Source organism: Amblyomma americanum, chromosome 10 (assembly GCF_052857255.1).
Source record: "Amblyomma americanum isolate KBUSLIRL-KWMA chromosome 10, ASM5285725v1, whole genome shotgun sequence".
In the NCBI taxonomy this organism is placed as follows: domain Eukaryota; kingdom Metazoa; phylum Arthropoda; class Arachnida; order Ixodida; family Ixodidae; genus Amblyomma; species Amblyomma americanum.
In genome coordinates, this window is record NC_135506.1 from 101,628,487 (window position 1) to 101,649,393 (window position 20,907).

General features: G+C 45.5%; 1 pseudogene across 1 annotated transcript in view; it reads right to left on the reverse strand.

The window, feature by feature from the left end:
- Window positions 1-15,267: 15,267 nt before the first annotated feature.
- The window catches only part of LOC144106352 (solute carrier family 22 member 4-like), a 36,898-nt pseudogene continuing 31,258 nt past the window's right edge, over window positions 15,268-20,907 (reverse strand). Inside the window, exons 10-12 of the transcript XR_013308982.1 lie at window positions 20,623-20,762; window positions 17,425-17,528; window positions 15,268-16,531 (exon numbers count right to left, since the gene is read on the reverse strand). The product of XR_013308982.1 is annotated as a solute carrier family 22 member 4-like (transcript). The remainder of the gene's footprint in view (window positions 16,532-17,424; window positions 17,529-20,622; window positions 20,763-20,907) is intronic.

A 20,907-nucleotide genomic window follows, 5' to 3' on the forward strand; every position in this document is an offset into this window, starting at 1 on the left:
TCATTGCTTCAAAGTGCAAATTGCCGCGACAAATGCAAATTCATCCCAGCCTCAAGTGCCGGCAGGGGTGCCTCCACCTACTTCATACATGGACTTTTATAAGCCGAAGCAAATCCGTTGCGTCCTCTTCGCGTGTGGCACTAAATTTTGCGCGACAGATTCGACCTGACCTAAATCGATTTTACAACTGTGCTTCGCGTTCCAGTTTACTATTTTGTATATTCCTTTCCCATCCCAAATATGTTCTAGCAACTCGCATGAATCTTGGATTGAATCTGGACTTCGATCACTATTCAAACGTCCTCCACGGTCTGTCCGGTATATTTATTGCGTGCCACATGCGGTGAGGTAAAGAGGCATAAGACGAACTCATCAAACATTTCGTACACCTCATTTTGGACCATATGAAACATTTATCAAGCGGGTACGCCATATGTGTACATTTTTCAGCCGTGGCAGAGCCTGGTTAGATTTTTCAATCCATGAGAGGTAACATAATTTATCAGCTGCTGAACATTGATTTTGCTAAGCTAAATATAATACTTGCCGGACCAGCCTTGTTTATCGCAAGCCTTTCTTCTGCAAGGCCCCCTGATATGTCCTTACGAGACAGTCCGTATAAAATCTTTCATTCAAATAAAACTTGGAAGTCATTGAGCATCGCCATCTTATTTCATATTGCTCCACGCGTATCATCGACGAGTGCAGCAGGTTCACGCCGCTCTGACGCGACTGTAACGAAGCTAAGGAAGGCGACTGAATAGTTTTGGAAAACTACGTAGGGCTTGAACGCGGTGTCACCACTTAGCGCACTTTTGCGTGCGCCCCCCACACCCTTAGAGCGTGGGGGTAGCGGTCTCGGCCACAAAAGAGATGCCCTCGACTCAGCGTGGCAAGCTCAGCCGGAGACCAGCTACCAAGTGACATGGGGGTTGGTCGTTTAGTGCCCAGCTTTCGGTGGTCGCCAGCCGGAGAATGGGGCGGTGCTAAAGGTTCACAAAATGAAACAATCTTTATACAGCAACGAGACGATACAGAGGATATCACAATCACTCGTACGAGCAGATACGAAGTGATTTAGATATACAATGCAGCTCGTGCGAAGTAACAATAGAGAGAGATAACAATTCAACAAATCCTTTGCACGTAAAGTGCACTAACACAGATAGAGACAAATAAACAAAACACAATTTGTTCACCGGGCACTGCGACAGTCCGACGACCTGAGGAGCTCGACGGGGCCGATCCGGAGACTGGCACACGTTGCCTGGCTGGCCCGTGGCTGGGCGAGTGGTGTTCTCCCGGGAGTCGAGCGGGCGCGCGCTTCTCGGAAGCTTGAACGGCTGCTCGGGTTAATAGCGGTTGCAGCCCCTCATTTATAGGCGCAGCTCGCGTCTGTTTGTTCTTCGCGCCAGGGCAGGCGCGCACATACACGCAGTATCAACTGCACAAGCTCCTTCTTCTCGCGTCGGGCGCGCGACCGCATTGGTCGAGCGCGGAAACGACCGTCCAGAAAAATCCTGGTCATTCTCGCCACGTGGTCATCGGCGCAAGAACGAAGGAGAGAGTGTGTCACTTTAGCGCGGACAAGGTTGCGCCCTCTCCGTCGAACGATGAGTAGAAACTTCTCATTCTAGGGAAATCGACCCTGCGCGTGGCTATGTCTACTTTGGCGCCGCGCCGGCGAGCTGAGTGGAAATGGCCGCCGCACACGCAAGTCAAGTGCTCACCGAGGGTCCTTCCCCGCTGTTTTTGCTTTATTTTACCGCGCGCGGGCGCGATTGCTTACGCGCAGCGCTGGTTTTTCCGAAGATGCACCGAATTTTGTGACACTGCCCCTCCTTTAAGAATATTTTGCTATAGTATTCGAAAACACAAAATTCGTGCGCACATGCTTGCGCTCACAAACTGAATGGCGAATACCAGCATACACATCAATACAATGATGTCTCCGCGTACATGACACTTGACAACAATCAAGATTAACTTCATGCCACAACTCGGCAACACATTAGCATAACATTACAAAGGAAGCACACAAGTACGATGCATACTTTAGCCGATACTATCACATACATTCGCTACTTGCGCTTCCGTAATGCGCGCCTGAGGACCTTCACAGTCGACATAAGGCTCTTTGACTCGCGGGTCTTTTTCTCGGCCAACCTGGGCTTCGGTTTCGCCCAACCTGAACCCTCTAGTTAAATTTTCCGACTCTGAAAAGAATTGCGCGCTAAGGTATGCACACGCAAACAAGGCAATCGATGGATTCCAGGGAACCTGCGTTAAAGCACACGGGCTCAAAATATTGACTGGTGTGAAAATCCTCTTGGTCACATTCCAGAATTTTCTCGTGCGATCGAAAGGCAAAAAGGCAACTGAAGTACTATGCACAACAGCACGATGAACATGTCCACAACATGCCCTAAGCCGAGCTAAGCCGGAGTTTCAGACACCTTGTCCTCTTGAGCTGTCTTTCTTTCGCGTTTCGCTGCTTCCTTGTGACCATTCCGTGGCCTTTCTTTCGGCTTCGCACGGCTTTCTACTTCAGTGCCCGTCCCTACCTGCGAAAACGTGTTTTCTTCCTCAGAGCCTTCATCCGCGGGACTCTTCCGTTCTTCATGCTTGACTGTCTGCTTCACTGCTCCTTTGCTTGGGCTAGCACGCTCGCGCTTCCTTCGCCACTTATTTTTCGCTTGGCGTTCCCTGCGCCGTTCCGAAGAGCAGGATTCGGACTTCTTTGTCTCGTGGCTACTTTCTGGGCCCTTTGAAAATTTTGCCCCCTTTACGTTGCCCAATATGAGGTCGTATATGGGCCGCTCTGTGCACAGTGCAGTTAGTTTCCCGCTGTCGTCGGGTGTCTGCACATATACTTCAGCTTCCGGCAAGCGCAGAAACAAGCCGTCCACTAGCCGCACAAGGTTCATCGTTCCAGTGAGATCCTTATCTCTCACTGTTCTTCGTTTTATGATTACAGCGCTGCTGCCCGTGTCTTGCAACACTGTAATTGTTTTCTCTCCTACCTTCCTTTTCAGGACAGGCATTCTGTTCATTTCGGATCCCGGTAGCGCGTTCACTACGGCGTTCACGACTGCTATCTTCTTGCCGTTCTTCAGTTCTACAAAGCCATTTTCATCTTCTTCCTCCAGGTGGTGACTTGAGGAGGCCCGTACGCACGATACCTAGGGAATGAACTTGCTTGGGTTCGGATAAGCCGCAGCTGTGTGCCCCTTCTGACAGCACTTAAAACAAGCTGTTGAGCTACTGTTCGTAGCGCTGTTGCGGCAATTAGACGCGTAGTGGCCTGACTTGTTACACAGGTAGCACTTTGGTGGAGCCTTTGGGCTAACTCGGGAATCGCGGCTGTCGGGTTTCCCCGCGCTCCCCGAATTCGTATTCTTAATCGTTTGCAGTCACTGCCGGAAGAAGTTTATCTTTTTGTTTTCTTAACATGCGCTTCGAGTCTTTCTACCTCATTCCATCCTCACGCTTGTATTCAGTTCGACATAGTGTGAGAGTGCTGAATAAGAACCCTCAGAAGAATTCCTACTTGGAACACGCGAGTGAAACTCGCCCCTCATGTGGTTTATACTATTTATTTAGTAAATTCATTAACCTTGCCGAAATTGAGCGCTTCCTCCAGGACGATGATTTGCGCCTAGAATTGAAGCAGCATGCATCTTAATCGACGGACACGCACTATCGTCTAACCTCTGGTCGTCAGAAATGTAGATCTCGCTCTGCTTGTGCATCGTTATCTTTTATAAGTGAAATTTGTGTATTATTATCATAACAGCTTTCTTATTGATTATAGTTTTTCGTCTGAAAAAGAACTGTAAGCACACGTGGCCGGTTGTAACGCCCTCGTAATTCGTGCACTGTGAATTTCACCCCAAGAAAATGATCTGAACAGTGGTAATTCGGATCTGCATCAGCGAGCTTTGTCCCTGCCCACTGTTGATAAATGATTAGCGGAAGACTCTTAGGAGGTTGCTCATCTGCATTTAAGTTGAATTATGCACACATTTTTTATTAGATCTCTTCGCTTACATTTTAAAACTAATTTGTATAACACCACTTCGGAGAAAGGTAAAAAAACTTAACCTGTTAGCTTTCTCCTGAGATCAACCCGCCGCCTGTCTGAGATTTTAAAATCTCCACAAAGTCAGTACCTCGGAGATATTAACAATGAAAAACGAGAGCCTCAATAAAATTCGCACAAAATCCGACGTTTCAGTGATTTACAGCAGTGCGCCCAACAGACTGCTTTTGTTATGAGATGTAGACAGGAATTTTCACACGCTAGACCCAAAATGCGTCCTTTCATCACAACGCCTACAATTTTGTGTGCACGGCATGAAAAACCTGGCTAGGGCGCGATTTTTAATAATATTCAACTCCCCGCAGGAGGCGTCTGCAGCTTGCAGGCGTTGGTGATTGGCGACACCACGGGTTCCCGAGCATCCGCAGGGACATCCCCGCATGGGGATTATGGTGAACAATTCATCACCACAGACCCGAGCACCCGCGCTTCGCCGTGCGTGGCCTCGCCGTGTTCGGGGAAAAGGGATCCTGGTGGCTGACCAGATGCCGAGCGTTTGGACCATTAAGGCCCCTCAGCGGAGGCAACACACCACTTTGGCCCCAGCTTATTGTAGACGGCACCTCCGGCCTGACCCGACCGAGGGAAATCGGCAGTCGCCTTTTCCTGTCCCCCCTCTATCTTTCACTTTCCTATCTTCTTTCTCACAAACCTCCTGTCTTCTCCTCTCTTAATTATTTTTTCCTTCTTACTGGCGGCGAGGGTTAACCTTGTGTGACCAACTACCCTGAGTTGGGTTATATTTGGGTTATAGGGTTATATTGGGTTATAATAGGTGTGTACAGCTGGAGTGGGCAGGACTTGCTTGCAAGTTCCTGCCCTGTCCCCAAGTTGGGCTCAATGGTGGGTGGCTGGCGCCGTAGCCGAAAAACACACATACTATATTGCTAACCTTATCTTATCAAATGATCGCCCTCATAAACGAGGGTGGACCGATGTCTCTACGCAGTTTCTGCAAAAAAAAAAAATCTTCCCCAGATACCACGTCGTGCACAGTGAGGTACCTGAAAAACAAACAAGCCAGAATCATCTCCCCTTTTCTAGTTTCAAATACTTTCACGGAATCATTAGGCCCTGGCTATAAGGTGACGAAGCTGGCCAGTGGCGAGCTACTCCTTCAGATGAGAGAGAAAGCACAGCATTCTAAGCTCTCAAACATAGCGACCTTTGGAGAAATACCTGTTTCTATCCGTGCACATAGATCCCTCAACACTGTCATACGGGTGATTTCAGAACAATATTGCCTCATTCAGACAGAAGCAGAAATGCTAGATGGTCACAAGGACCAGAATGTCACTGCAGTACACAGCATAAAAATCAGAAAAGAAAACAAGGAAATTCCCAAAAAGCACTTAGTTCTGACTTTTGCCTCCAGCTAACTCCCTGATACCACTCAAGTAGGTTACATGAAAATAGCAGTCAGACCATACATCCCAAATCCTCGCTGGTGTTTCAAGTGCCAAAGGTTTGGCCATGGATCGCAGAGTTGTCGTGGCCGCAAAACCAGTGCCAAATGTGCATCTAATGAGCACGAATCTGATATCTGCAATGCAGCACCTAAGTGCGCTAACTGTGAAGGGGACCACCCCGCATATTATAGGTCTTGCCCATCCTGGAAGAAAGAAAAGGAAATTATTACTATCAGAACAAATAAAAATATTTCATTCCCGGAGGCACGGAAAAGAATTAAACAAACTCAGGGAATTTTCTTGTTCACGGCAAAAACAAATTTCGCCGATGTGGTGCGACGGGGCGGGCCAGTACACCATACTTCGGCATCTGCCCAGGCCACACACACAGAGCCGAAGGCAGGGCCATCCGCACCCCAGGCAGACGCAGCGAAGGCTGTCCTGCCAGCCCCTAAAAAGGGCCCGGTGGCCTCTGGGTCAGCCGCCCGCAAGGCTTCTCCTAGTAGGGAGAGGCCTAAAAACAGTACTCCCGTGGGCTCTCCGCGGCGTGCCACAACCTCTAGCGATATGATGGACGTAGCCCCGAGCTCACCACCGCTGCAGCGGCGGCAGATCTCTCTCTTGAGAAAAAAAAGCAAGAATCGAAATAACTAGCGCCATAGAAATAGTGACCTAATTTTTCAAAATACATCCCCCAAAAAATCAGCATGACATTCCTAATACACTGGAATTTTAGGGGATTATTTAACTTAAGCGATATAAAAGACTTATTAGCCACATTCACACCCGTGGCCGTATTTAATCAAGAGACAAATTTAGGCCCTAATATCACAAATATACTCAAGAAACAAAGTATTGCGCCACGACCAATAGAACGCAAGCTGGCTCTCAAGTGGCGTTGCTATCATAGTGAGAAATGATGTCCCGGCTCGTGAGCTTATATTAAAAACAAATTGAAGCTGTTGCAGCTACTCTGCTCACACACAAAACGCTAACATTGGTTCTATTTATCTGGACGCCTATCTCATAGTAACAATACATGAATTAGAAAATCTTGTAGAGCAGCTACCAGAGCCGTATCTGGTAGTTGGTGATTTTAACGCACATTCCTCGTTCTGAGGGAGTGAGAAAACAGACGCCCGAGGACAAGTTATACAGGATTCTATTCCGAGCATTATTATTTTTCTGAAGAACTCCGATAAAACCACCGACTGCTCTGGAGCGTCAGGGAAAATGAGCTGTTTAGGTCTCTCTTTTAGTTCGCCGTCTGTTTCTGGCGATTTTAAATTGGATGTCATAGACAACCCATATGGCAGTGATCAGCCCCCCCCCCCCCCCCCCCCTTAATAATCAGTCTAGCATTTGCACCTGAAATAACCCCGACAAAACAGCGACGCTGGATGCTCTATTTAGCTGACTGAGAACTTTTAAAATCAGAAGCCAGGTTAGCAAAAATAGTTTCAGAAAATATTGACATCGATAAAATAAATGTGAAGTTCACTGATTGTATCTTAACTGCCGCACATTTGGTTATTCCAATGTCTTCAGGAACGGTGCGGCGAAATGAAAAAGTTTGGTAGACACAAGATTGTAAAGATGCAAAAACACGACTAAGTAGAGCTTGGTGTATTTTTCGCCGGTACCCCACGCACGAGAACCTAGTATACTTTAAAAGGGCAAGTACGTCCGTTGTAGTGTCGAGAAAGCGTCATGGCAGAGCTATGTGTCATCCATAAACAGTCAAATCACATAAAAAAATGTGAGCAGGTAAGAAAATTAAATGGAAACTTGTCACCATACACAATGCCGCTTTTGACACCACATGGTACACAAACAAATATAAGGCAATTGGCAGATGCACTAGGTGAGCAGTTCGCGGCCGTTTATAGCTAGTCACATTACACCCTGTCATTTATAGAATAGAAAAACATGGTCGAAAAACAAATACTCCCAACGAGTGGAGGTGCTAATGAACAATACAATACTTTAATTACTCTCCAGTAAATCAATAGAGTACTATCTTCCGGAAAAAAAAGCCCCAGGACCCGACCAGATGCACTATGGAATGCTGGTCCACCTTTCCCAGTCTGCAGTACGTAGAAGCACTTATAAGATTCTTTAACAAAATTTGGATATCAGGCAAACTACCCGCGGCCCGGAGAAAAGCTCATATTGTACCGCTTCTTAAACCCGGGAAAGAACCAACCTCCCCCAGCAGTTATAGACCCATAGCTCTTACCAGTTGCTTCGCAAAATCGTTTAAAAGTGTCCTGAACATCAGATTAACTTTTTTCCTTCAATCTTGTGACCTTGATATCAATTAGAGTGGTTTTAAAAAGATATGTTTCACTACAGATCACTTAGTTTGTCTAGAAAATACTGTCAGAGAAGCTTTTATACACAAACAACACTGTCTTGCAGTCTTTCTTTACTTGGAAAAGGTAGCCGCCGCGGTGGCTGAGTGGTTATGGCGCTCGGCTGCCGGCCCGAAAGACGCGGGCTCGACCACGGCCGCGGCGGTCGAATTTTGATGGAGGCGAAATTCTAGAGGCCCATGTGCTGGGCAATGTCGGTGCACGTAAAAGAACCCCAGGTGGTCGAAATTTCCGGAGCCCTTCACTACGGCGCCCCTCATAGCCTGAGTCGCTTTGGGACATTAAATCCCCCATAAACCATAAAAACTTAGAAAAGGCATAAGAAACGACCTGGAGGTTCGGGATTCTTCAAGATCTTGCCGACCTTGGAATCTGAGGCAGAATGTTGAATTGCTTAAAAGACTTCTTATCCAACCGTTCCTTCTATGTGCGCCTGGGCTCAACCCTCTACAATAATTTTATTCAAGATAATGGAGCACCTTAAGGATGTATCGTAAGTACAGCACTCTTTGTAGTAAAAATGAATTCTATTCGAAAAATAATCCCGAGGTCTATTATGTATTCTCTCTATATTGACGGTCTTCAGATAGCATGCACATCCTCCAACATATCTACATGCGAAAGGCAAATACAGCTTACAATAAATAAGCTGGAAACATGGGCAGACAAGAACGGTTTCCAGTTCTCTCCACAGAAAACAGTGGCCTTACTTTTTTTCACTCAAACAGGGCGTACAGACAGATAAACATAGAAATACCTACATATAAACAAAACCCAGTTACGTTTTAAGAATGAGCACAAATTCCTAGGCATAACTTTCGATAAAAAACTTACCTTCCTGCCCCACATAAACGTTTTGAAAACGAAAGCATCGCAGTCTTTTAACATACTGAAAGTCCTTTCACGTAAACACTGGGGTTCTGATCGGGTATGCCTTCTACAGATTTATTGCTCTATAGTACGTTCCATTTTAGACTGGTTGCATAGTGTATGGCTCAGCAAGGCCATCGTACTTGAAACGACTCGATTCAGTGCAGAACTTAGGTTTACGTCTCTCAACTGGTGTTTACAGATCGTCGACCATAAATGGTCTTTAGGTTGAAACTAACTAACCATCACTCACACACAGAAGAACTACGCTAACATGCTCAACATTCTTAAAATTCGTTCCATGCCAAAACACATATGCTAACGAATAGTTAGAAAGTGCCCATCTCGGCCACTGTTTACCAACAAACCTCTGGCAAACAGACCACTTCTTCTTCACTTTGAAGAGAAATGCCAAGAAATAGATGTAATGGACACATTACCTAACATTGCCCATAAACCTGATTCACTCCCGCTTTGGCACAGCCTGCCGTCTATGTGCGACTTCACATTAACACAGTTTCAGAAAAAACAAACCGCATGAGCTTATCTTATAAGAATATTTAACCCTAAACAAAAAATACATAGAATAAACAGCATTTTATACAAAACAATACGGCTGCATGAATGCGCATTCATTTTAGCAGCAGAATGTTCCGCAGTCTCTGTGGCTGCAGAATAAATTATAAATGAGTACGTTGTGAATGGTATCATTTACAGTGATTCTCTGAGCGTGCTCACCTCACTTCACCATAGCAATACATTTACAGCACTAATCAGTGACACCATAACAGAAGAGCCAGAACACAGGGACAAGAAAAAATTTGGCTGGATGCCAAGCCACATCGGAAGCACAGGCAATGAGAAGGCAGATGCATGTGCTGCAAAAGCTCGGAACAAAGAAATAAAGAAAGTGAACATTCTATACAAAGATTACATGAAGCTGGTACAGTGTAAAATCATATATAAATGGCAGTCCCAATGGAACACTGAAAGAAACAATAAGCTACACTTAGTAAAACCTATAATTGAAGAATGGGAGTCATGCTCACACCAAAAACGTTTCATCGAAGTTATTTTATGCTGTCCCCGTATTGGACACACACACCTAACACATAACTTCCTAATGAAAAAACAAGACAGACCTTTATTTGAGAAATGTGGAGATGAGCTGAGAGTAAATAACATTCTATTCTCGTGCACACAACTCGAAACGGCTAAGGAAAAAATATTTTACTGTATTTTACAGTGAACGTATTCCCTTCCACCTCAATTTACTTTTAGGAGATAATACACTTGTAAGAACTTCATCTATTTTTAGTTTTCTGAAAGACGCAGCGATTTTATACAAAATATAATATCACAGAACTATTATTTCTAAAAATTCTTACCTTGTGCTTTGACGCATTTTGTGATACACCTCATCCATTTTCTCAGGCCTGAGAAGAAGGCTGAGGTCTACATTTAATTTGTTCGGCTCCTCGGAGTCCTCGTCCGTACAAAGACTTTCACTGAGGACACCCAATTCTTGAAATAAATTATACCACGTGTTTGGCGCATGGTAGCCTGAGTTGCTTATGCGCCATAAAACCTCATACAATACAATACAATAATTGTATTCAAATGCCTTCCGGACAATAAAAAATTAGTTTTTAGATAATGGACAGAAAACGTGGTTTGGGCCATTAAACGGATTTACCGCGATTTAGAACTTAAGTGTTTTTCAAATGCATATCTGTCATAACTATGTCTGACCAACTCGCCCACCAGTTCATGTTGTATATCTGTCATTGTTTTATCCGGTAATTAAAAAGCCCTTGAAATGCGATCTCGTTCTGATTCGCAAGTACTGAATGATGTGCTTGTTTTGTGGAAAATAAAGGTGTGCGATGATGTTGCTTTTTCCGTTAAGAATAATGACTGCTCTGATAAAGATAAACAAAAATTTCATTTTGGTTGGCCCTAAACAAGAAAGCGACAAACTTTACTGTATGTGGCGTATTGCTCTAAACCCAGCGAGAAATGGGCTGCACGTGCGCACTGTTCAGATGTCTTTTTTTTTTGTGACTTCTCATGATATCTGCTCTAAGCACTCTGCACATGCACGACACCCACGTGAGCTCTCGAGCCCTACGCACCACGGCAGTGTCGTGTGGATCGTTCTCACGTTCATGCCCTGAAGGGAAAGAACTGCCTTTTGCGCCGCATCGCTGCTAAAGCCGTGTCCTGCCAGGATTCTACACACACAACACCCACATGCTTGCCGTTCACTCTACAAGTGTTCGCGATCAGAACGCAAAATCAGGTCAGGCTCCTCAACCTCTCCTTCTCCTCTAAGCTTTCATTGTGCTTTCTCTCACCCTCTATGTACTTTGAGAGCTGAGAGCAACGGCGCACAGAGTTGCCGTCCTCTTGGCATCTGCAGTGGCGCTGTGGTTATGGCGCTCAGCTGTTCAGCCTCAAAAGTTTTGGAGATACTTGGCAGTACCAAAGAAAAAAGTCGCGGAGATAAGCTCAGAGAGCGGACCTATAAGTTAAAAGACTGAAATGTGCGATCTTTTCAATAGATACTTCGCAAGTGTTTTCAGTGAAGACGATAACAAGCCAGCGGATACTAGGTTCGCTGCTGAAACACGCGCAATTGACGACATAAGCTTATCGATAGAAGGCGTACTGAATTCATTGTTGAGCCCAAAAACATCAAAATCAATGGGTCCTGATGATATTCCTAACCTGTTTTTGAAGCGATACGCAGAATGGTCAGCTAGATACCTCGTACTAGTGTTTAGGAAGTCACTATCAACAAGCCCCGTTCCCGATGATTGGAAAACTAGCAAAATAGTTCCTATTCTCAAGACTGGAGATTCAAAAACGGTCAGTAATTATCGTCCCATCGCACTAACGTCAACCTGCTGTAAGCTTCTAGAGCACATTGTCTCAAAGCACATTCGACAATACTTAACAGATATTGAATTCTTGAATAGGTGTCAGCATGGTTTTCGACAGGGAATATCAACGGTTACACAATTAATAGAAACTTTGCATGATTTTAGCGAAATCATTGACCAGAAAGGGCAAATTGACATAATATTCCTAGACTTTAGGAAAGCCTTCGATCAGGTAAATGATAGAAAACTTTTAAGCAAATTTCAATCAGTACTCAAAAACTCAAATATAGTTCGTTGGCTGGAAAGTTTTCTTGTGGGCCGCAGGCAATTTGTAAGTATTGACGGGAGCGCATCCCAAGTGTGTGACGTGACATCGGGAGTGCCACAGGGCTCGGTACTCGGACCGTTATTGTTTCTTGTTTACATAAACGACCTCATTGAAGATTCAGAAATCAAGGCCAGATTATTTGCAGACGATTGCATTATTTATACTAATGTTAATTCAGTTGAAGATCAAGTTAAGCTTAATGGTTACCTGCTCAACATTAGCGAATGGTGTAGAAAGTGGCAAATGTCTTTAAACCCCAGTAAAACAGTATGTATGACAATCACACACAAACATCAGCCACTCGAATTTGACTACTCATTACAAGAAAACAAACTTAATCGAGTAACAGAATATACATACCTGGGAGTGACAATTACTTCAGACCTGCGTTGGAACACTCACGTACATAACATTGTTGCTAAAGCAAATAAAAGATTAGGATTCATTAGGCGGTCACTTAAGCATGCTACACAGGATACTAAACTTACGGCTTATAAGATGCTCGTACGCCCGATAATGGAATATGCGTGTGAGGTGTGGGATCCCTACACTCAAACACTTGCAGCTGAACTGGAGCGAGTGCAGCGACGTGCACTTCGCTTTATCTATCCTCGCTTCCGAAGACAAGATCAGGTAAGCCCACTTTACACTTTAGCGAACTTGCGCCCTCTTCAATGTCGCCGGAAACAAAAAAGACTCATTCTTTTCTATAAGATTATGAACAACATGGTACATATCGATAAGCAGCAATACATAAGCGAAACTACTTCACGTATCACTCGAAGTAAACATTGCAGACACGTAAAAGAACAAAAGTTTTCTAAGCACTGCTACAAGCATTCCTTCTTCCTGTCCACAGCGAGAGAATGGAACAGACTGCCAGAGAATGTGGTGCTCGCATCGGGTGTGGATGTGTTCTCTGCCGGAGTTCGTGATTTGTTGGTATAGTGCCTGATATAATGCGCCTTGCATTTGTGTTGGGCATGGTGTTTTCACAAAGTTTTTTGTTTCGTTGCAGCGATATTTTTGCGCATTTTTATTTGTTGCTTAGAGGTCAGTTCCATTTTTTGATATGTTAAAACTTGGCACCGACTTGATGGTGCTGGTGTTTTGTTTGTCGTGTTCCACCTTCGTAATCTGTACCCTGTATCGCTCCTATCTTGGTCCTGACTGGACTGATAGTATCTCTAATAAATAAATAAAAATGAAGTGCGGATCGAATCCCTGGCATGTTGGCTGCATTTGGTTGGAGGTGGAGTGCGAAAATGGCCTGAGTGTTGTGCGTTATCTTCTCAATTTAAGAACGCCGAGTGGTCTAAATTAATTAGACACCTCCACTACCGCGTTTCTCGTGGGCCGCATGCTGCTTTGGGCTGTTGAATCCCACAAGATACACATCAGCAGATCGCCTCATATCCCAACGACCACGTTCACGCTCACCGCATAACAGACCTTGATTTTATCGGTGGCGTGAGGTTCCTCTTAACAAGTATCGTTCTGTGAACGAGCCATGTGTTACCTGTGGCATCTCGTATGGTTAACGATAGCGAGAGGTTCATAAATGCGCTCGCAATCATTGTTTGATGCGGCCTAAAAATTTGTGTTCGCCAAATATGCTCTTGGAGGTCCATTCCTCTTAGCGCTCAACGCGTTCTGCCAATGTGGCGATGCTAAACAATTTGCGTCGTCTTCCGCAGGACCACTGTGGAAATTGGGAAACGACATAGATTTTCCTGAGCGCTTATGTGTGCATACGTTTATTGTGGATGCCTGTTCGGCCTGATGCTTTGCAGTCGCTAAACTAGAGCGTGATGGTCCTTTACCGCGCGACTCTAAGGTCTACACAAAGATGGGACCAAAGCACGTGCGCCCTTGCCATTCCATCCCTGCATCCTACCCGCAGCTTCTCTTTAGACTAGATGCGCGGACATTACTGCATGAAGGCACACATAGATTGCAATGCGATTCTGGGGATGGACACTTCTAAGACGGGTGGTCTCTCCACTCGCGATGGCGTGGAGAGCATTGCCTCATAGCTCCGCGCATTGCGTCGTTCACACGCTCTTGATTCTCCTGGAAAAAAAATTTAAGCCGCATTTACTATCAGTGCTAGGTAATGCTAGTGAATACGATAATGCCGCATATTGATGTGTATGACACCAGTATCATGTATCATTTTAAGGGGACCGGTCTCGTAGTGTGTATTTTGTGCATGTGAGAGCTTGAATAGAATACATGGGGTGCTATGTTAGCTGAAGCACGGGCTTAAGAAGCCTTACGTCTTGTGGGAAACTACCTATCATGATAACTGAGCAGTAGCACTTGGGCGCACGTGCTCGCAAGGTTTCATCATTGCGAGGAGGCGCGGCACCTACGAGCAAGAGAAACCCGCGTTAGTTGTGGCCCCAAGTAGTTTACTGCGCAGGCACTGGATGCCCTGCTAGTGAAAAAACTGTCCTGCCAGCAGATGAAGCAAGCTGCATCCAATTAGATGTAGCTCGTGTGAGCTCGGATGAGAGTCGCGTCAGCTGCAACAAACTGGACGAGGGCGAAAGATGCGAAGCACAAGAAGCACAAGGTGCAGGCGAAGCGTGAGTCGTCGTTGTTGTTTCCCCCTGTTGGAGTGGCACATACCCAAAGTAGGCGATTGGCCAGGACGCCTTGTACAATCAAACAATTGTGAAACATTGACTCATTTAATGTAGTGGAAGCTGAATTTCGGGCTAGAAATATAGTAAATTGCAACTAACAAATGCGTCTCCCTGACGCAGTGATGAAATTATGGAGGTAATCACACACTGGTTTTAGGGCATATCCCCTGGCGCTTGCCCCAAAGGACAGAAGAACCAGAATAGAAAGAGGAGGTTCTAATCGAGCAAGGGGAATGCAGACAAGTTTTCGCAGAGAAGCAAACCTCCGTAGAAGAATAGAAAGTGATGTAGTGTTTCGATTTCACCACATGCTTCACAAAGGTTCGACAGAGATCTGATCGAAGAAAATATAGATTTAGTCGTGGAATTCTGCACCGCAAGAGGGTCATAGCCACCTCGCATTGGGGGAATGCGAACTGTTGAAAATCCGCTGCAGCAAGGAGATACTCATGACTCAAGGAATGCGGTTACAGGATCCATTGGAAGCGAGCTGTTATAAATTGCACAGCGTTTGGAGTAATTGGTATTACAGGTCCGCAAAAGGTAAACTGTGCTAAAAAATCAGCCATCACATTAGCATCAATGACGCAATGTCCAGGTGCCCAGAAAAAGCACACTTAATTAACATGTAGTGGAATAAAAAAATGCGAAGAAACGGACAAGGAGAGCGTGCCTCGACCCTTCGAGTGCAGTCACGACAGAACGGCTGTCAGCAAGTATAATGACCTCGCTAACGTCGCAAGGAACCTTATGTAAGGCCAACTGAATCGCTAGAAATTCAGCACCGAATGTACCTAGATGTATAATTAAGGACTCGAAAGGCATAACTCCCAGAGCATTTTCAAATTTATTGAGATCAAAAATTTATTTCGGGAGCCCTCAGTAGTGCGCGGAAAAAAAAAAGCTATATTTCAGCGCGTTGGTTTTTGGCGAGCCTGAATGAATTGCAGTATTAAGTGTCCTTGTATCTGCGAACATACGCACCTTCTTGCGAGAATATTCCGTATTTATGGGCTCTGCACGAAAACATCCCTCATTTCAGAGTAAGCGCTAGTTCATTTTATTTTCCTCACTATGCCTTTGGCGCTGCTATCTGCAAACACATTTTGGCTGAACGAATTGAACTGTTTATCACTATATGTGAATATAAATTCAAAAATGTGTGTTCTAGCCACAAGCAATTTTTCGATTTTATTCCGGCCTCACAGTACATGCACTCGAGTGTCGATTATGCTAAATCAGAACGTGACTACAGTTCATAAGGTGAAGGCACAGAGTGACTAAAAGAGGAGGAATGAAGTAGAGAGAGACAGCCTTCGTCCTGTCTCTATCGCGTTGTGCCTTTGCCTGGTGGACAAATACCGACTAGCTCAAGAAAGCGCCCTTTTGGGACAACAGTGTGCGCCGTTACTGGTACATTTGAATGTTTTAGTGTCTCTCGTGAGAAAGAGCTTTATTGAAAAAATTGCAGCTGAGGAAGGAAGGAGCACACAATGGGTGAAGTTTGTTTTGTACAGGATAAGAATTCTACGACTCCCAGCGAAACTTCTTTAGGTATTAACAGTCTGTAGTTGGGCTTGTTGATGACTAGTGACATAGAAGAAAGCGCATAGATGCAGCAAGAACGAGACGACTCATACACACGCACACACACAAAGCCACTCACGAATTACAGTTGCCCAATGCTTCCTGTTTATGTCAACCGGCTATTCTTCCCGTTAACCTCCCGGCCTTTCCTCTTGCTCCTCCTCATCCTCACCATCCTGTTCTATACAAATAGGTGCGCCTGCAGACATACCATCAACCACTAACGTAAGTGTGCTTCGAACTTAAACTCCGTCGTCCAGCGCTGGTGTTCGTGATGAGGTATATAGGGAAACCTGCCCCATCTGTGCTTCCGGAGCGGTTCCTCTGCAAAAGATTGCAAAAGCAGTATGAGACGCTAACCTGAGCGCTTATCTTGAGGGCACTCTTCGTGCCGTCCTCTTATTTTTTATTTCTTTTACCTAAACTGGCTACACTCTGCCCTAAAAACGCCACAGCCATATCATCGCACGCTTACATACTTTGCTACAAAGAATAAGTGAACGTCTGGGTTTTAGTCTGGATATCAAAACGAAACATATTGGCCCGAGCGAGAATAAGAGAAAGTGGGAGAAAGGTAATTTTATGTTCTGCTACCAATCCGTGGTGATCCAAGCCACGTGTCTACAGTTCTGTTACCTACACGTTTTACACTTGCTGGATTAAAAGCACTGAGAGCAGAACAACGCAGGAAGGAGCGTGGCGTCATTCGATTGGCCTTGGCAAGCTAGGCACTTTGGAAGCCCTTTCCTTTTGAAGCCCTACAATTTTTCCTCGCCAACTGCTTGCCGCAGAATAGTCTGTCGGGAAGGCAGAGCAAACATGTCATTCATTTTTGCGACTCTTCATACTGCTCCTGGCAACGTACTCGGATTGGTTGATTACTGTGCGTATTTTGTTACATGACAAGGAAACCAACACACTCAAGGTATTCCGCTTACTTCCTACTCCGCAGTCGTGTCTCATTGATGCTCGTATCGCAAGTCTTATTTATCTTGGAGATTCACGTATGCTTCCTCAGTGCTTTCGCTCTGCTGTTCCTGCACAACTGGGGGGTTTCTTCTTAAGTAATATGGCTTCTGTAATACAGGTATGTGCATGTTCTCTGCAAAAATTAAATCCAGCGGTTTCCTATTCTTACTAGACAATTTGGCAGCAAATATATCGCACAAAATAGTTGTTAGTTGATAAAGGTATACTTTGCATACCTTCGAGCTTACCGTTTTGTTTGGCCCCGTTTGAGAAAACCAGCTAAGATTGTTCTTTCGGTGACGTTGTTTGCGATGTAGCTCCGTAGCTGCGGTGTGGAGATGCAAGGTGCGCACTGTAATGAAAGCGTGTGAAATCATTCCGTGTAGCCTCCAAGAAAATATTTCTTACTGCTTCTGGACTTATACTTTGGAGTGGAAAAATCAAGCTCATTTTATATGTCGCTTTTCTTTGACAGGAAACTGGTGTACAAGGCTGAAAAAAACTTTGGGAAATTTCCTTGACTCACCGCACAGTTATTCAGTGCACATAAAAAGTGTGCTGCATCTGAACTTGCGCGTTTGTACAATGATCGATGCATGTTGTGCGGGTGTGGTTTTCCTGCTCGTTCATATAAAAAGGACTGCAGTACGGTTCAACTTTGCGCGTCTGCTGCTTTCATACTTTCATAGCAGGTTTCAAAGCAATAATGTGTGGAAAACTTCATTAATAATCCTAAGCCAAATGTAAACAATGCCTTCTTTCATTCCGCTTTTATTTTGGAGTTGCACAACGAGCGGCTCGTATGAAAGAAATTTATTGAAATCATGGATCAGTGATGTAGCGTGGCATTTTGAGGGCTTGTAAACTAAAAAAACTGCAATACCCAACAATTCTGGACAAAAGAATTTTTGACCGAAAAAAGAGTTAACACAATTTTTTCATGTATTGTAAGATTTCACTATACCAATCTGTATATCCGCAGATATCCCATTGGCAGGCTTGCATTTTTTTGCTACTAAGTGTTTTGATATCGTGAACGGCGTTCACTATTAGTTTTACTACGGCAGTCTTAACTGCGCGATGCGAGCGATGGAAACACTCCAAAAGAAAGATTTCGCTACACAGCGGAAGAATGGACTATAGCTCTAATGTTGCCATATCTGTGCCTAACAATTTTTCAATATTTAAATTTTTTTCCGAGAATGCTGAATATGTATTAAGTAATACTCTTGTTTGGGCGAGTTGGTTCATCTTTCAACGATTTTATCTGCCTTCTACGAAAATAAACTATTATTAAGTTGGCTCTGTACATGTCGTGTGTGTTCCTTTGTTGTGTCCCGTCTTCTTCGCGCAAGTACATACCCATTCAATAAATATGTATTGAAGCAAAGCCTCGTATAGGTACAGGTGCTCAAAAACGACTCTTCACGGCTGGTTTTCAAGTCCTGCGAAATATCTCGCGCATACAGCAAAACGTACTGTACTATGGCGAAATTTTCGCTACTCATTAGAGCACTCTACGATCACACGCGAACGTGACCTTTTCCTGTGCGTATTTCGGCCAGCGTACGCCATGGCTGGTCACCGGAGTCACTGCGTGAGTAATGGTTTTTGCAGTTGAATATAATGTTGGAAAAATGCGGTACTGCATTTGCGTGCGTAGAGGGTGCATGCGCATTTGCTTGATCCTAGAGGTAAACGTTGCACCTAACTTCACCCCGGAGTAAAGGCTGTCCCTCCATAGTGGTGGTGTTCTGCCTGCACTGGAAATCTGACTTGGGAGCTTCGCAGCGAACCCGGTGGGATGGCAATGCGCTTCACGTCGACGAGACTACGTGAGGTCGCTTTTTTTTGTGAGAGTATCAAGTCGGAAGCGCTGTGAAGTTTCTTGAATGCCAAATGAGCTGAAGAACACTCACGAGTACGATGAAGTGCCTTTCCAATCTTGTGGCCAACTGCAGTAGCTCACTGCCTGCCGTTCTGCCTAGATACCCTCAGAGTGCTTTAGAAAGATACTTTGTTACCGGTATGACATTCCCATCTCTTGTACAAAGTTTAGTTTCGCGTACCACAATGTTAGATAATACTATGCTCATTTTGGTTTATATTTTCCCCATTAAAGAGACTGCAACAGCTTGGGTGTCGGTTCAACTCCACTTGCCAATGATACTATAGGATAACACTACTTTTTCCTATTGCCACCATGTTTTGTCTAAATTATGGCCAAATGGGGTGGTCAAATGCATTTTACCAGCCTTTGAGCGCTACGGTCATACGGGCCTTGGGAAAGCTTTTACCCATCGGAAAACCGGTGAAAGGTTGGCGGCCATGGGGATAGAAGCCAGTGCCTCCCAGAACTCAGACGTATACTAAAGCTATTATAGCCGGATACAGGTCAAGAACGCAGTGGCTTTTCCGGCAAACTATCAATGGCGTCGGTCGATTCTCATGACCATTCTAGCGTGACAATGCAAGCAGTGGCGCCACAATCGAGAGAGGGGTCTATCCCCTGCCATATAGGGAAGGGATTATCCCTTTTTATTGCGAAAGCAATACTACGCCAGGTCTAACTGCCCGTCGCGTATGCCGTACGCCAGAGCCGGCCTGGCGCCTGGCAGGGGGTGTAACGTCAGCTCTCTCCGTTGTTATGACGCACGTGACGTCACCTTGCTCCCCGCCGCAGCAGGAAGGAAGCCGCTCGTCGCCTGTGCCGTCGCCCCCGAGCCGGTGCCGTCGCCCCCGAGCCGGTGCCGCGCCTAGCAGGTGGTCTCTCCGTCCATATGACGACCTCCTCGCCTTGCGCTCGCTCCGTGGCGCCTTCACTGGGATATATAGCGGTGCGCTACGCGTCGGTTGATCAGTCTCGCCATGGAAGTTACCGACGAAGAGTCTATATCTGAATCTAGTTGCTCTACTGCTTAGGAAAAGTTAAATTCTAAGCTTGCTCCCCACCACAGCTAGAAGGGAGCCGCTCGTCGCCTGTGCCGTGGCCCCCGAGCCGGTACCGCGCCCAACAGGTGGTCTCTCCGTCGATATGACGACCTCCTCGCCTTGCGCTCGCTCCGTGGCGGATTCACTGGGATATATAGCGGCGCGCTACGCGTTTGTTGATCAGTCTCGCCATGGATGTTTCCGACGAAGAGTCTATATCTGAATCTAGTTGCTCTACTGCTTCGGAACAGTGAAGTTCTAAGGCGAAAGCTAAGCAAGATATCGCAATTCAACCTGGTTTAACCAGAGCTAAACCACTGCCAATTTTTCTTCTACCGCTGCCTTCTTTATCACACTATCAAGGTGAAGAAAATCAGCCGACGCCATTGACTCGAAGAAATTCCTTTGACGGGGAAAAGCCGCTTCGTTCTTAAGTTGTATCCGACTATAGACTACCGCTGCAGTTTTCACAGCGAGCGGAAAGAGATGCAGGCTCTCTCGCGAGGCTTTCTTACTTTGCAGCGCCCTGATGCCTAGCGAAGTAGTCATCGAGCGGCTTCTCGTAGCTCTCCGGTATGAGAAGGGAGAATCCAGCGCCGGCCCCACAGAGCCCTGCCGCCATTGCATTCGGCACCCACGTCTGCGTGGCGTGGCCCTGCATATATAGAAGGCGCGGTATCACCCCAGTTATCGTCAACGAAATTCTGGGAACAAGGCTACAATGTGGGAGTTTGGAAAGCATGGTCAGGTCACCTAAGGGAGCGGCAAGCGGGGATCCTGCTTTTGTGCTTTATGTGACA